Genomic DNA, 16716 nt, shown 5'->3' with positions numbered 1-16716 from the left:
AAACATTCTCATCATTTAGAATTTACTACTGAATACTCAACTATGTTAAGAAATGATGTTGTTTAAATTTGAAATAATTAAATTCTGATCAATACTCAAGGAAAAAAGAAAAATGCACTCAAACATGCCGAAACCCGGGATCGAACCAGGGATCTTTAGATCTTCAGTCTAACGCTCTCCCAACTGAGCTATTTCGGCAAAGTCTGTGTATGGCAAAAGTCACTAAGACCTCAACTGAGCTATGTTTGCATGGTTACACAAGGTTTAGTATCAATATTTTTCTGTCATCATGATTGCATGAAATGAAAAGAAAATATGTGTTTTGTACTGTAAATATATCCATTACAAACCCTTAATCATACATTTAAGTAAAAGTTTTAACAAATTGTGGTCAGGAAGCATTGTTAGATTACTTCAAATTTTCATAATAGTTAGAGTAGCGTGACTTAAAACATGAAAACAATATTTAAGCTGTATTTATGCACCGTGTTGTTAAATAAACATTCTCATCATTTAGAAGTTACTACTGAATACTCAACTATGTTAAGAAATGATGTTGATTAAATTTGAAATAATTAAATTCTGATCACTACTCATGGAAAAAAGAAATATGCACTCAAACATGCCGAAACCAGGGACCTTTAGATCTTCAGTCTAACGCTCTCCCAACTGAGCTATTTCGGCTTGGTCTGTGTATGGCAAAAGTCACTAAGACATCAACTGAGCTATGTTTGCATGGTTACACAAGGTTAAGTATCAATATTTTTCTGTCATCATGATTGCATGAAATGAAGAGAAAAGATGTATTTTATACTGTAAATATATAAATTACAAGCCCTTAATCATACATTTAAGTAAAAGTTTTAACAAATTGTGGTCAGGAAGCAGTTAGTTTACTTCAAATTTTCATAATAGAGTAGCATGACGGACAACATGAAAACAATATTTAAGCTGTATGTATGCACCGTGTTTTTAAATAAACATTCTCATCATTTAGAAGTTACTACTGAATACTCAACTATGTTAAGAAATGATGTTGTTTAAATTTGAAATAATTAAATTCTGATCACTACTCAAGGAAAAAAGAAAAATGCACTCAAACATGCCGAAACACGGGATTGAACCAGGTACCTTTAGATCTTCAGTCTAACGCTCTCCCAACTGAGCTACTTCGGCAAGGTCTGTGTATGGCAAAAGTCACTAAGACATCAACTGAGCTATGTTTGCATGGTTACACAAGGTTAAGTATCAATATTTTTCTGTCAGCATGATTGCATGAAATGAAAAGAAAATATGTGTTTTATACTGTAAATATATCCATTACAAACCCTTAATCATACATTTAAGTAAAAGTTTTAACAAACTGTGGTCAGGAAGCATTGTTAGATTACTTCAAATTTTCATAATAGTTAGAGTAGCGTGACTTAAAACATGAAAACAATATTTAAGCTGTATTTATGCACCGTGTTGTTAAATAAACATTCTCATCATTTAGAAGTTACTACTGAATACTCAACTATGTTAAGAAATGATGTTGTTTAAATTTGAAATAATTAAATTCTGATCACTACTCAAGGAAAAAAGAAAAATGCACACAAACATGCCGAAACCCGGGATTGAACAAGGGACCTTTAGATCTTCAGTCTAACGCTCTCCCAACTGAGCTATTTTGGAAAGGTATGTGTATGACAAAAGTCACTAAGACCTCAACTGAGCTATGTATGCATGGTTACACAAGGTTAAGTATTAATATTTTTCTGTCATCATGATTGCATGAAATGAAGAGAAAAGATGTGTTTTATACTGTAAATATATCCATTACAAACCCTTAATCATACATTTAAGTAAAAGTTTTAACAAATTGTGGTCAGAAAGCAGTTAGTTTATTTCAAATTTTCATAATAGAGTAGCATGATGGACATCATGAAAACAATATTTAAGCTGTATTTATGCACCGTGTTGTTAAATAAACATTCTCATCATTTAGAAGTTGCCACTGAATACTCAACTATGTTAAGAAATGATGTTGTTTACATTTGAAATACTTAAAAACTGATAACTGCTCAAGGAAAGAAGAAAAAAGGTACTCAAACATGCTGAAACCCGGGACCTTTAGATCTTCAGTCTAACGCTCTCCCAACTGAGCTATTTTGGCAAAGTCTGTGTATGGCAAAAGTCACTAAGACCTCAACTGAGCTATGTTTGCATGGTTACACAAGGTTTAGTATCAATATTTTTCTGTCATCATGATTGCATGAAATGAAAAGAAAATATGTGTTTTATACTGTAAATATATCCATTACAAACCCTTAATCATACATTTAAGTAAAAGTTTTAACAAATTGTGGTCAGGAAGCATTGTTAGATTACTTCAAATTTTCATAATAGTTAGAGTAGCGTGACTTAAAACATGAAAACAATATTTAAGCTGTATTTATGCACCGTGTTGTTAAATAAACATTCTCATCATTTAGAAGTTACTACTGAATACTCAACTATGTTAAGAAATGATGTTGTTTAAATTTGAAATAATTAAATTCTGATCACTACTCAAGGAAAAAAGAAAAAGGCACGCAAACATGCCGAAACCAGGGACCTTTAGATCTTCAGTCTAACACTCTCCCAACTGAGCTATTTCGGCAAGGTCTGTGTATGGCAAAAGTCACTAAGACATCAACTGAGCTATGTTTGCATGGTTACACAAGGTTAAGTATCAATATTTTTCTGTCAGCATGATTGCATGAAATGAAAAGAAAATATGTGTTTTATACTGTAAATATATCCATTACAAACCCTTAATCATACATTTAAGTAAAAGTTTTAACAAATTGTGGTCAGGAAGCATTGTTAGATTACTTCAAATTTTCATAATAGTTAGAGTAGCGAGACTTAAAACATGAAAACAATATTTAAGCTGTATTTATGCACCGTGTTGTTAAATAAACATTCTCATCATTTAGAAGTTACTACTGAATACTCAACTATGTTAAGAAATGATGTTGTTTAAATTTGAAATAATTAAATTCTGATCACTACTCAAGGAAAAAAGAAAAATGCACGCAAACATGCCGAAACCCGGGATTGAACAAGGGACCTTTAGATCTTCAGTCTAACGCTCTCCCAACTGAGCTATTTCAGCAAGGTATGTGTATGGCAAAAGTCACTAAGACCTCAACTGAGCTATGTTTGCATGGTTACACAAGGTTAAGTATTAATATTTTTCTGTCATCATGATTGCATGAAATGAAGAGAAAAGATGTGTTTTATACTGTAAATATATCCATTACAAACCCTTAATCATACATTTAAGTAAAAGTTTTAACAAATTGTGGTCAGAAAGCAGTTAGTTTATTTCAAATTTTCATAATAGAGTAGCATGATGGACATCATGAAAACAATATTTAAGCTGTATTTATGCACCGTGTTGTTAAATAAACATTCTCATCATTTAGAAGTTGCCACTGAATACTCAACTATGTTAAGAAATGATGATGTTTACATTTGAAATACTTAAAAACTGATAACTGCTCAAGGAAAGAAGAAAAAAGGTACTCAAACATGCTGAAACCCGGGACCTTTAGATCTTCAGTCTAACGCTCTCCTAACTGAGCTATTTCGGCAAAGTCTGTGTATGGCAAAAGTCACTAAGACCTCAACTGAGCTATGATTGCATGGTTACACAAGGTTTAGTATCAATATTTTTCTGTCATCATGATTGCATGAAATGAAAAGAAAATATGTGTTTTATACTGTAAATATATCCATTACAAACCCTTAATCATACATTTAAGTAAAAGTTTTAACAAATTGTGGTCAGGAAGCATTGTTAGATTACTTCAAATTTTCATAATAGTTAGAGTAGCGTGACTTACAACATGAAAACTATATTTAAGCTGTATTTATGCACCGTGTTGTTAACTAAACATTCTCATCATTTAGAAGTTACTACTGAATACTCAACTATGTTAAGAAATGATGTTGTTTAAATTTGAAATAATTAAATTCTGATCACTACTCAAGGAAAAAAGAAAAATGCACTCAGACATGCCGAAACCAGGGACCTTTAGATCTTCAGTCTAACGCTCTCCCAACTGAGCAATTTCGGCAAGGTCTGTGTATGGCAAAAGTCACTAAGACATCAACTGAGCTATGTTTGCATGGTTACACAAGGTTAAGTATCAATATTTTTCTGTCATCATGATTGCATGAAATGAAGAGAAAAGATGTATTTTATACTGTAAATATATAAATTACAAGCCCTTAATCATACATTTAAGTAAAAGTTTTAACAAATTGTGGTCAGGAAGCAGTTAGTTTTCTTCAAATTTTCATAATAGAGTAGCATGACGGACAACATGAAAACAATATTTAAGCTGTATTTATGCACCGTGTTGTTAAATAAACATTCTCATCATTTAGAAGTTACTACTGAATACTCATCTATGTTAAGAAACTATGTTGTTTAAATTTGAAATAATTAAATTCTGATCACTACTCAAGGAAAAAAGAAAAATGCACTCAAACATGCCGAAACCCGGGATCGAACCAGGGACCTTTAGATCTTCAGTCTAACGCTCTCCCAACTGAGCTATTTCGGCAAGGTATGTGTATGGCAAAAGTCACTAAGACCTCAACTGAGCTATGTTTGCATGGTTACACAAGGTTAAGTATCAATATTTTTCTGTCATCATGATTGCATGAAATGAAGAGAAAAGATGTGTTTTATACTGTAAATATATCCATTACAAACCCTTAATCATACATTTAAGTAAAAGTTTTAACAAATTGTGGTCAGAAAGCTGTTAGTTTATTTCAAATTTTCATAATAGAGTAGCATGATGGACATCATGAAAACAATATTTAAGCTGTATTTATGCACCGTGTTGTTAAATAAACATTCTCATCATTTAGAAGTTACCACTGAATACTCAACTATGTTAAGAAATGATGTTGTTTACATTTGAAATACTTAAAAACTGATAACTGCTCAAGGAAAGAAGAAAAAAGGTACTCAAACATGCTGAAACCCGGGACCTTTAGATCTTCAGTCTAACGCTCTCCCAACTGAGCTATTTTGGCAAAGTCTGTGTATGGCAAAAGTCACTAAGACCTCAACTGAGCTATGTTTGCATGGTTACACAAGGTTTAGTATCAATATTTTTCTGTCATCATGATTGCATGAAATGAAAAGAAAATATGTGTTTTATACTGTAAATATATCCATTACAAACCCTTAATCATACATTTAAGTAAAAGTTTTAACAAATTGTGGTCAGGAAGCATTGTTAGATTACTTCAAATTTTCATAATAGTTAGAGTAGCGTGACTTAAAACATGAAAACAATATTTAAGCTGTATTTATGCACCGTGTTGTTAAATAAACATTCTCATCATTTAGAAGTTACTACTGAATACTCAACTATGTTAAGAAATGATGTTGTTTAAATTTGAAATAATTAAATTCTGATCACTACTCAAGGAAAAAAGAAAAAGGCACGCAAACATGCCGAAACCAGGGACCTTTAGATCTTCAGTCTAACGCTCTCCCAACTGAGCTATTTCGGCAAGGTCTGTGTATGGCAAAAGTCACTAAGACATCAACTGAGCTATGTTTGCATGGTTACACAAGGTTAAGTATCAATATTTTTCTGTCAGCATGATTGCATGAAATGAAAAGAAAATATGTGTTTTATACTGTAAATATATCCATTACAAACCCTTAATCATACATTTAAGTAAAAGTTTTAACAAATTGTAGTCAGGAAGCATTGTTAGATTACTTCAAATTTTCATAATAGTTAGAGTAGCAAGACTTAAAACATGAAAACAATATTTAAGCTGTATTTATGCACCGTGTTGTTAAATAAACATTCTCATCATTTAGAAGTTACTACTGAATACTCAACTATGTTAAGAAATGATGTTGTTTAAATATGAAATAATTAAATTCTGATCACTACTCAAGGAAAAAAGAAAAATGCACGCAAACATGCCGAAACCCGGGATTGAACAAGGGACCTTTAGATCTTCAGTCTAACGCTCTCCCAACTGAGCTATTTCGGCAAGGTATGTGTATGGCAAAAGTCACTAAGACCTCAACTGAGCTATGTTTGCATGGTTACACAAGGTTAAGTATTAATATTTTTCTGTCATCATGATTGCATGAAATGAAGAGAAAAGATGTGTTTTATACTGTAAATATATCCATTACAAACCCTTAATCATACATTTAAGTAAAAGTTTTAACAAATTGTGGTCAGGAAGCATTGTTAGATTACTTCAAATTTTCATAATAGTTAGAGTAGCGTGACTTAAAACATGAAAACAATATTTAAGCTGTATTTATGCACCGTGTTGTTAAATAAACATTCTCATCATTTAGAAGTTACTACTGAATACTCAACTATGTTAAGAAATGATGTTGATTAAATTTGAAATAATTAAATTCTGATCACTACTCATGGAAAAAAGAAATATGCACTCAAACATGCCGAAACCAGGGACCTTTAGATCTTCAGTCTAACGCTCTCCCAACTGAGCTATTTCGGCAAGGTCTGTGTATGTCAAAAGTCACTAAGACATCAACTGAGCTATGTTTGCATGGTTACACAAGGTTAAGTATCAATATTTTTCTGTCATCATGATTGCATGAAATGAAGAGAAAAGATGTATTTTATACTGTAAATATATAAATGACAAGCCCTTAATCATACATTTAAGTAAAACTTTTAACAAATTGTGGTCAGGAAGCAGTTAGTTTATTCAAATTTTCATAATAGAGTAGCATGACGGACAACATGAAAACAATATTTAAGCTGTATTTATGCACCGTGTTGTTAAATAAACATTCTCATCATTTAGAATTTACTACTGAATACTCAACTATGTTAAGAAATGATGTTGTTTAAATTTGAAATAATTAAATTCTGATCAATACTCAAGGAAAAAAGAAAAATGCACTCAAACATGCCGAAACCCGGGATCGAACCAGGGATCTTTAGATCTTCAGTCTAACGCTCTCCCAACTGAGCTATTTCGGCAAAGTCTGTGTATGGCAAAAGTCACTAAGACCTCAACTGAGCTATGTTTGCATGGTTACACAAGGTTTAGTATCAATATTTTTCTGTCATCATGATTGCATGAAATGAAAAGAAAATATGTGTTTTATACTGTAAATATATCCATTACAAACCCTTAATCATACATTTAAGTAAAAGTTTTAACAAATTGTGGTCAGGAAGCATTGTTAGATTACTTCAAATTTTCATAATAGTTAGAGTAGCGTGACTTAAAACATGAAAACAATATTTAAGCTGTATTTATGCACCGTGTTGTTAAATAAACATTCTCATCATTTAGAAGTTACTACTGAATACTCAACTATGTTAAGAAATGATGTTGATTAAATTTGAAATAATTAAATTCTGATCACTACTCATGGAAAAAAGAAATATGCACTCAAACATGCCGAAACCAGGGACCTTTAGATCTTCAGTCTAACGCTCTCCCAACTGAGCTATTTCGGCTTGGTCTGTGTATGGCAAAAGTCACTAAGACATCAACTGAGCTATGTTTGCATGGTTACACAAGGTTAAGTATCAATATTTTTCTGTCATCATGATTGCATGAAATGAAGAGAAAAGATGTATTTTATACTGTAAATATATAAATTACAAGCCCTTAATCATACATTTAAGTAAAAGTTTTAACAAATTGTGGTCAGGAAGCAGTTAGTTTACTTCAAATTTTCATAATAGAGTAGCATGACGGACAACATGAAAACAATATTTAAGCTGTATGTATGCACCGTGTTTTTAAATAAACATTCTCATCATTTAGAAGTTACTACTGAATACTCAACTATGTTAAGAAATGATGTTGTTTAAATTTGAAATAATTAAATTCTGATCACTACTCAAGGAAAAAAGAAAAATGCACACAAACATGCCGAAACCCGGGATTGAACAAGGGACCTTTAGATCTTCAGTCTAACGCTCTCCCAACTGAGCTATTTTGGAAAGGTATGTGTATGACAAAAGTCACTAAGACCTCAACTGAGCTATGTATGCATGGTTACACAAGGTTAAGTATTAATATTTTTCTGTCATCATGATTGCATGAAATTAAGAGAAAAGATGTGTTTTATACTGTAAATATATCCATTACAAACCCTTAATCATACATTTAAGTAAAAGTTTTAACAAATTGTGGTCAGAAAGCAGTTAGTTTATTTCAAATTTTCATAATAGAGTAGCATGATGGACATCATGAAAACAATATTTAAGCTGTATTTATGCACCGTGTTGTTAAATAAACATTCTCATCATTTAGAAGTTGCCACTGAATACTCAACTATGTTAAGAAATGATGTTGTTTACATTTGAAATACTTAAAAACTGATAACTGCTCAAGGAAAGAAGAAAAAAGGTACTCAAACATGCTGAAACCCGGGACCTTTAGATCTTCAGTCTAACGCTCTCCCAACTGAGCTATTTTGGCAAAGTCTGTGTATGGCAAAAGTCACTAAGACCTCAACTGAGCTATGTTTGCATGGTTACACAAGGTTTAGTATCAAAATTTTTCTGTCATCATGATTGCATGAAATGAAAAGAAAATATGTGTTTTATACTGTAAATATATCCATTACAAACCCTTAATCATATATTTAAGTAAAAGTTTTAACAAATTGAGGTCAGGAAGCATTGTTAGATTACTTCAAATTTTCATAATAGTTAGAGTAGCGTGACTTACAACATGAAAACAATATTTAAGCTGTATTTATGCACCGTGTTGTTAAATAAACATTCTCATCATTTAGAAGTTACTACTGAATACTCAACTATGTTAAGAAATGATGTTGTTTAAATTTGAAATAATTAAATTCTGATCACTACTCAAGGAAAAAAGAAAAATGCACTCAAACATGCCAAAACCAGGGACCTTTAGATCTTCAGTCTAACGCTCTCCCAACTGAGCTATTTCGGCAAGGTCTGTGTATGGCAAAAGTCACTAAGACATCAACTGAGCTATGTTTGCATGGTTACACATGGTTAAGTATCAATATTTTTCTGTCAGCATGATTCCATAAAATGAAAAGAAAATATGTGTTTTATACTGTAAATATATCCATTACAAACCCTTAATCATACATTTAAGTAAAAGTTTTAACAAATTGTGGTCAGGATGCATTGTTAGATTACTTCAAATTTTCATAATAGTTAGAGTAGCGTGACTTAAAACATGAAAACAATATTTAAGCTGTATTTATGCACCGTGTTGTTAAATAAACATTCTCATCATTTAGAAGTTACTACTGAATACTCAACTATGTTAAGAAATGATGTTGATTAAATTTGAAATAATTAAATTCTGATCACTACTCATGGAAAAAAAAAATATGCACTCAAACATGCCGAAACCAGGGACCTTTAGATCTTCAGTCTAACGCTCTCCCAACAGAGCTATTTCGGCATGGTCTGTGTATGGCAAAAGTCACTAAGACATCAACTGAGCTATGTTTGCATGGTTACACAAGGTTAAGTATCAATATTTTTCTGTCATCATGATTGCATGAAATGAAGAGAAAAGATATATTTTATACTGTAAATATATAAATTACAAGCCCTTAATCATACATTTAAGTAAAAGTTTTAACAAATTGTGGTCAGGAAGCAGTTAGTTTACTTCAAATTTTCATAATAGAGTAGCATGACGGACAACATGAAAACAATATTTAAGCTGTATTTATGCACCGTGTTGTTAAATAAACATTCTCATCATTTAGAAGTTACTACTGAATACTCAACTATGTTAAGAAATGATGTTGTTTAAATTTGAAATAATTAAATTCTGATCACTACTCAAGGAAAAAAGAAAAATGTACTCAAACATGCTGAAACCCGGGATCGAACCAGGGACCTTTAGATCTTCAGTCTAACGCTCTCCCAACTGAGCTATTTCGGCAAGGTATGTGTATGGCAAAAGTCACTAAGACCTCAACTGAGCTATGTTTGCATGGTTACACAAGGTTAAGTATCAATATTTTTCTGTCATCATGATTGCATGAAATGAAGAGAAAATATGTGTTTTATACTGTAAATATATCCATTACAAACCCTTAATCATACATTTAAGTAAAAGTTTTAACAAATTGTGGTCAGAAAGCAGTTAGTTTATTTCAAATTTTCATAATAGAGTAGCATGATGGACATCATGAAAACAATATTTAAGCTGTATTTATGCACCGTGTTGTTAAATAAACATTCTCATCATTTAGAAGTTACCACTGAATACTCAACTATGTTAAGAAATGATGTTGTTTACATTTGAAATACTTAAAAACTGATAACTGCTCAAGGAAAGAAGAAAAAAGGTACTCAAACATGCTGAAACCCGGGACCTTTAGATCTTCAGTCTAACGCTCTCCCAACTGAGCTATTTTGGCAAAGTCTGTGTATGGCAAAAGTCACTAAGACCTCAACTGAGCTATGTTTGCATGGTTACACAAGGTTTAGTATCAATATTTTTCTGTCATCATGATTGCATGAAATGAAAAGAAAATATGTGTTTTATACTGTAAATATATCCATTACAAACCCTTAATCATACATTTAAGTAAAAGTTTTAACAAATTGTGGTCAGGAAGCATTGTTAGATTACTTCAAATTTTCATAATAGTTAGAGTAGCGTGACTTAAAACATGAAAACAATATTTAAGCTGTATTTATGCACCGTGTTGTTAAATAAACATTCTCATCATTTAGAAGTTACTACTGAATACTCAACTATGTTAAGAAATGATGTTGTTTAAATTTGAAATAATTAAATTCTGATCACTACTCAAGGAAAAAAGAAAAATGCACTCAAACATGCCGAAACCAGGGACCTTTAGATCTTCAGTCTAACGCTCTCCCAACTGAGCTATTTCGGCAAGGTCTGTGTATGGCAAAAGTCACTAAGACATCAACTGAGCTATGTTTGCATGGTTACACAAGGTTAAGTATCAATATTTTTCTGTCAGCATGATTGCATGAAATGAAAAGAAAATATGTGTTTTATACTGTAAATATATCCATTACAAACCCTTAATCATACATTTAAGTAAAAGTTTTAACAAACTGTGGTCAGGAAGCATTGTTAGATTACTTAAAATTTTCATAATAGTTAGAGTAGCGTGACTTAAAACATGAAAACAATATTTAAGCTGTATTTATGCACCGTGTTGTTAAATAAACATTCTCATCATTTAGAAGTTACTACTGAATACTCAACTATGTTAAGAAATGATGTTGTTTAAATTTGAAATAATTAAATTCTGATCACTACTCAAGGAAAAAAGAAAAATGCACTCAAACATGCCAAAACCAGGGACCTTTAGATCTTCAGTCTAACGCTCTCCCAACTGAGCTATTTCGGCAAGGTCTGTGTATGGCAAAAGTCACTAAGACATCAACTGAGCTATGTTTGCATGGTTACACAAGGTTAAGTATCAATATTTTTCTGTCAGCATGATTGCATGAAATGAAAAGAAAATATGTGTTTTATACTGTAAATATATCCATTACAAACCCTTAATCATACATTTAAGTAAAAGTTTTAACAAACTGTGGTCAGGAAGCATTGTTAGATTACTTCAAATTTTCATAATAGTTAGAGTAGCCTGACTTATAACATGAAAACAATATTTAAGCTGTATTTATGCACCGTGTTGTTAAATAAACATTCTCATAATTTAGAAGTTACTACTGAATACTCAACTATGTTAAGAAATGATGTTGTTTAAATTTGAAATAATTAAATTCTGATCACTACTCAAGGAAAAAAGAAAAATGCACTCAAACATGCCAAAACCAGGGACCTTTAGATCTTCAGTCTAACGCTCTCCCAACTGAGCTATTTCGGCAAGGTCTGTGTATGGCAAAAGTCACTAAGACATCAACTGAGCTATGTTTGCATGGTTACACAAGGTTAAGTACCAATATTTTTCTGTCAGCATGATTCTATGAAATGAAAAGAAAATATGTGTTTTATACTGTAAATATATCCATTACAAACCCTTAATCATACATTTAAGTAAAAGTTTTAACAAATTGTGGTCAGGAAGCATTGTTAGATTACTTCAAATTTTCATAATAGTTAGAGTAGCGTGACTTAAAACATGAAAACAATATTTAAGCTGTATTTATGCACCGTGTTGTTAAATAAACATTCTCATCATTTAGAAGTTACTACTGAATACTCAACTATGTTAAGAAATGATGTTGTTTAAATTTGAAATAATTAAATTCTGATCACTACTCAAGGAAAAAAGAAAAATGCACTCAAACATGCCGAAACCCGGGATTGAACCAGGGACCTTTAGATCTTCAGTCTAACGCTCTCCCAACTGAGCTATTTCGGCAAGGTATGTGTATGGCAAAAGTCACTAAGACCTCAACTGAGCTATGTTTGCATGGTTACACAAGGTTAAGTATCAATATTTTTCTGTCATCATGATTGCATGAAATGAAGAGAAAAGATGTGTTTTATACTGTAAATATATCCATTACAAACCCTTAATCATACATTTAAGTAAAAGTTTTAACAAATTGTGGTCAGAAAGCAGTTAGTTTATTTCAAATTTTCATAATAGAGTAGCATGATGGACATCATGAAAACAATATTTAAGCTGTATTTATGCACCGTGTTGTTAAATAAACATTCTCATCATTTAGAAGTTACCACTGAATACTCAACTATGTTAAGAAATGATGTTGTTTACATTTGAAATACTTAAAAACTGATAACTGCTCAAGGAAAGAAGAAAAAAGGTACTCAAACATGCTGAAACCCGGGACCTTTAGATCTTCAGTCTAACGCTCTCCCAACTGAGCTATTTTGGCAAAGTCTGTGTATGGCAAAAGTCACTAAGACCTCAACTGAGCTATGTTTGCATGGTTACACAAGGTTTAGTATCAATATTTTTCTGTCATCATGATTGCATGAAATGAAAAGAAAATATGTGTTTTATACTGTAAATATATCCATTACAAACCCTTAATCATACATTTGAGTAAAAGTTTTAACAAATTGTGGTCAGGAAGCATTGTTAGATTACTTCAAATTTTCATAATAGTTAGAGTAGCGTGACTTAAAACATGAAAACAATATTTAAGCTGTATTTATGCACCGTGTTGTTAAATAAACATTCTCATCATTTAGAAGTTACTACTGAATACTCAACTATGTTAAGAAATGATGTTGTTTAAATTTGAAATAATTAAATTCTGATCACTACTCAAGGAAAAAAGAAAAAGGCACGCAAACATGCCGAAACCAGGGACCTTTAGATCTTCAGTCTAACGCTCTCCCAACTGAGCTATTTCGGCAAGGTCTGTGTATGGCAAAAGTCACTAAGACATCAACTGAGCTATGTTTGCATGGTTACACAAGGTTAAGTATCAATATTTTTCTGTCAGCATGATTGCATGAAATGAAAAGAAAATATGTGTTTTATACTGTAAATATATCCATTACAAACCCTTAATCATACATTTAAGTAAAAGTTTTAACAAATTGTGGTCAGGAAGCATTGTTAGATTACTTCAAATTTTCATAATAGTTAGAGTAGCGTGACTTAAAACATGAAAACAATATTTAAGCTGTATTTATGCACCGTGTTGTTAAATAAACATTCTCATCATTTAGAAGTTACTACTGAATACTCAACTATGTTAAGAAATGATGTTGTTTAAATTTGAAATAATTAAATTCTGATCACTACTCAAGGAAAAAAGAAAAAGGCACGCAAACATGCCGAAACCAGGGACCTTTAGATCTTCAGTCTAACGCTCTCCCAACTGAGCTATTTCGGCAAGGTCTGTGTATGGCAAAAGTCACTAAGACATCAACTGAGCTATGTTTGCATGGTTACACAAGGTTAAGTATCAATATTTTTCTGTCAGCATGATTGCATGAAATGAAAAGAAAATATGTGTTTTATACTGTAAATATATCCATTACAAACCCTTAATCATACATTTAAGTAAAAGTTTTAACAAATTGTAGTCAGGAAGCATTGTTAGATTACTTCAAATTTTCATAATAGTTAGAGTAGCAAGACTTAAAACATGAAAACAATATTTAAGCTGTATTTATGCACCGTGTTGTTAAATAAACATTCTCATCATTTAGAAGTTACTACTGAATACTCAACTATGTTAAGAAATGATGTTGTTTAAATATGAAATAATTAAATTCTGATCACTACTCAAGGAAAAAAGAAAAATGCACGCAAACATGCCGAAACCCGGGATTGAACAAGGGACCTTTAGATCTTCAGTCTAACGCTCTCCCAACTGAGCTATTTCGGCAAGGTATGTGTATGGCAAAAGTCACTAAGACCTCAACTGAGCTATGTTTGCATGGTTACACAAGGTTAAGTATTAATATTTTTCTGTCATCATGATTGCATGAAATGAAGAGAAAAGATGTGTTTTATACTGTAAATATATCCATTACAAACCCTTAATCATACATTTAAGTAAAAGTTTTAACAAATTGTGGTCAGGAAGCATTGTTAGATTACTTCAAATTTTCATAATAGTTAGAGTAGCGTGACTTAAAACATGAAAACAATATTTAAGCTGTATTTATGCACCGTGTTGTTAAATAAACATTCTCATCATTTAGAAGTTACTACTGAATACTCAACTATGTTAAGAAATGATGTTGATTAAATTTGAAATAATTAAATTCTGATCACTACTCATGGAAAAAAGAAATATGCACTCAAACATGCCGAAACCAGGGACCTTTAGATCTTCAGTCTAACGCTCTCCCAACTGAGCTATTTCGGCAAGGTCTGTGTATGTCAAAAGTCACTAAGACATCAACTGAGCTATGTTTGCATGGTTACACAAGGTTAAGTATCAATATTTTTCTGTCATCATGATTGCATGAAATGAAGAGAAAAGATGTATTTTATACTGTAAATATATAAATGACAAGCCCTTAATCATACATTTAAGTAAAACTTTTAACAAATTGTGGTCAGGAAGCAGTTAGTTTATTCAAATTTTCATAATAGAGTAGCATGACGGACAACATGAAAACAATATTTAAGCTGTATTTATGCACCGTGTTGTTAAATAAACATTCTCATCATTTAGAATTTACTACTGAATACTCAACTATGTTAAGAAATGATGTTGTTTAAATTTGAAATAATTAAATTCTGATCAATACTCAAGGAAAAAAGAAAAATGCACTCAAACATGCCGAAACCCGGGATCGAACCAGGGATCTTTAGATCTTCAGTCTAACGCTCTCCCAACTGAGCTATTTCGGCAAAGTCTGTGTATGGCAAAAGTCACTAAGACCTCAACTGAGCTATGTTTGCATGGTTACACAAGGTTTAGTATCAATATTTTTCTGTCATCATGATTGCATGAAATGAAAAGAAAATATGTGTTTTATACTGTAAATATATCCATTACAAACCCTTAATCATACATTTAAGTAAAAGTTTTAACAAATTGTGGTCAGGAAGCATTGTTAGATTACTTCAAATTTTCATAATAGTTAGAGTAGCGTGACTTAAAACATGAAAACAATATTTAAGCTGTATTTATGCACCGTGTTGTTAAATAAACATTCTCATCATTTAGAAGTTACTACTGAATACTCAACTATGTTAAGAAATGATGTTGATTAAATTTGAAATAATTAAATTCTGATCACTACTCATGGAAAAAAGAAATATGCACTCAAACATGCCGAAACCAGGGACCTTTAGATCTTCAGTCTAACGCTCTCCCACCTGAGCTATTTCGGCTTGGTCTGTGTATGGCAAAAGTCACTAAGACATCAACTGAGCTATGTTTGCATGGTTACACAAGGTTAAGTATCAATATTTTTCTGTCATCATGATTGCATGAAATGAAGAGAAAAGATGTATTTTATACTGTAAATATATAAATTACAAGCCCTTAATCATACATTTAAGTAAAAGTTTTAACAAATTGTGGTCAGGAAGCAGTTAGTTTACTTCAAATTTTCATAATAGAGTAGCATGACGGACAACATGAAAACAATATTTAAGCTGTATGTATGCACCGTGTTTTTAAATAAACATTCTCATCATTTAGAAGTTGCTACTGAATACTCAACTATGTTAAGAAATGATGTTGTTTAAATTTGAAATAATTAAATTCTGATCACTACTCAAGGAAAAAAGAAAAATGCACACAAACATGCCGAAACCCGGGATTGAACAAGGGACCTTTAGATCTTCAGTCTAACGCTCTCCCAACTGAGCTATTTTGGAAAGGTATGTGTATGACAAAAGTCACTAAGACCTCAACTGAGCTATGTATGCATGGTTACACAAGGTTAAGTATTAATATTTTTCTGTCATCATGATTGCATGAAATGAAGAGAAAAGATGTGTTTTATACTGTAAATATATCCATTACAAACCCTTAATCATACATTTAAGTAAAAGTTTTAACAAATTGTGGTCAGAAAGCAGTTAGTTTATTTCAAATTTTCATAATAGAGTAGCATGATGGACATCATGAAAACAATATTTAAGCTGTATTTATGCACCGTGTTGTTAAATAAACATTCTCATCATTTAGAAGTTGCCACTGAATACTCAACTATGTTAAGAAATGATGTTGTTTACATTTGAAATACTTAAAAACTGATAACTGCTCAAGGAAAGAAGAAAAAAGG

At 31.6% G+C, this 16716-nt stretch overlaps 6 non-coding genes across 6 annotated transcripts; all 6 read right to left on the bottom strand.

The window, feature by feature from the left end:
* Window positions 1–125: 125 nt before the first annotated feature.
* TRNAF-GAA (transfer RNA phenylalanine (anticodon GAA)) lies at window positions 126–198 on the bottom strand. The gene has a single exon. It is a non-coding gene; the product is annotated as a tRNA-Phe (tRNA).
* A 4327-nt stretch (window positions 199–4525) lies between these two features.
* TRNAF-GAA (transfer RNA phenylalanine (anticodon GAA)) lies at window positions 4526–4598 on the bottom strand. The gene has a single exon. It is a non-coding gene; the product is annotated as a tRNA-Phe (tRNA).
* A 2369-nt stretch (window positions 4599–6967) lies between these two features.
* TRNAF-GAA (transfer RNA phenylalanine (anticodon GAA)) lies at window positions 6968–7040 on the bottom strand. The gene has a single exon. It is a non-coding gene; the product is annotated as a tRNA-Phe (tRNA).
* Window positions 7041–9890: 2850 nt separating this feature from the next.
* On the bottom strand, window positions 9891–9963 carry TRNAF-GAA (transfer RNA phenylalanine (anticodon GAA)). The gene has a single exon. It is a non-coding gene; the product is annotated as a tRNA-Phe (tRNA).
* A 2364-nt stretch (window positions 9964–12327) lies between these two features.
* TRNAF-GAA (transfer RNA phenylalanine (anticodon GAA)) lies at window positions 12328–12400 on the bottom strand. The gene has a single exon. It is a non-coding gene; the product is annotated as a tRNA-Phe (tRNA).
* A 2855-nt stretch (window positions 12401–15255) lies between these two features.
* Window positions 15256–15328, bottom strand: TRNAF-GAA (transfer RNA phenylalanine (anticodon GAA)). Its single transcript has one exon. It is a non-coding gene; the product is annotated as a tRNA-Phe (tRNA).
* Between the last annotated feature and the right edge of the window lie 1388 nt (window positions 15329–16716).

This window comes from Taudactylus pleione, unplaced genomic scaffold (assembly GCF_031769625.1).
Source record: "Taudactylus pleione unplaced genomic scaffold, aTauple2 ptg000593l, whole genome shotgun sequence".
In the NCBI taxonomy this organism is placed as follows: domain Eukaryota; kingdom Metazoa; phylum Chordata; class Amphibia; order Anura; family Myobatrachidae; genus Taudactylus; species Taudactylus pleione.
The sequence above is the reverse complement of the archived record's forward strand: the minus strand, read 5'-3'. Positions and strand labels throughout refer to the sequence as shown.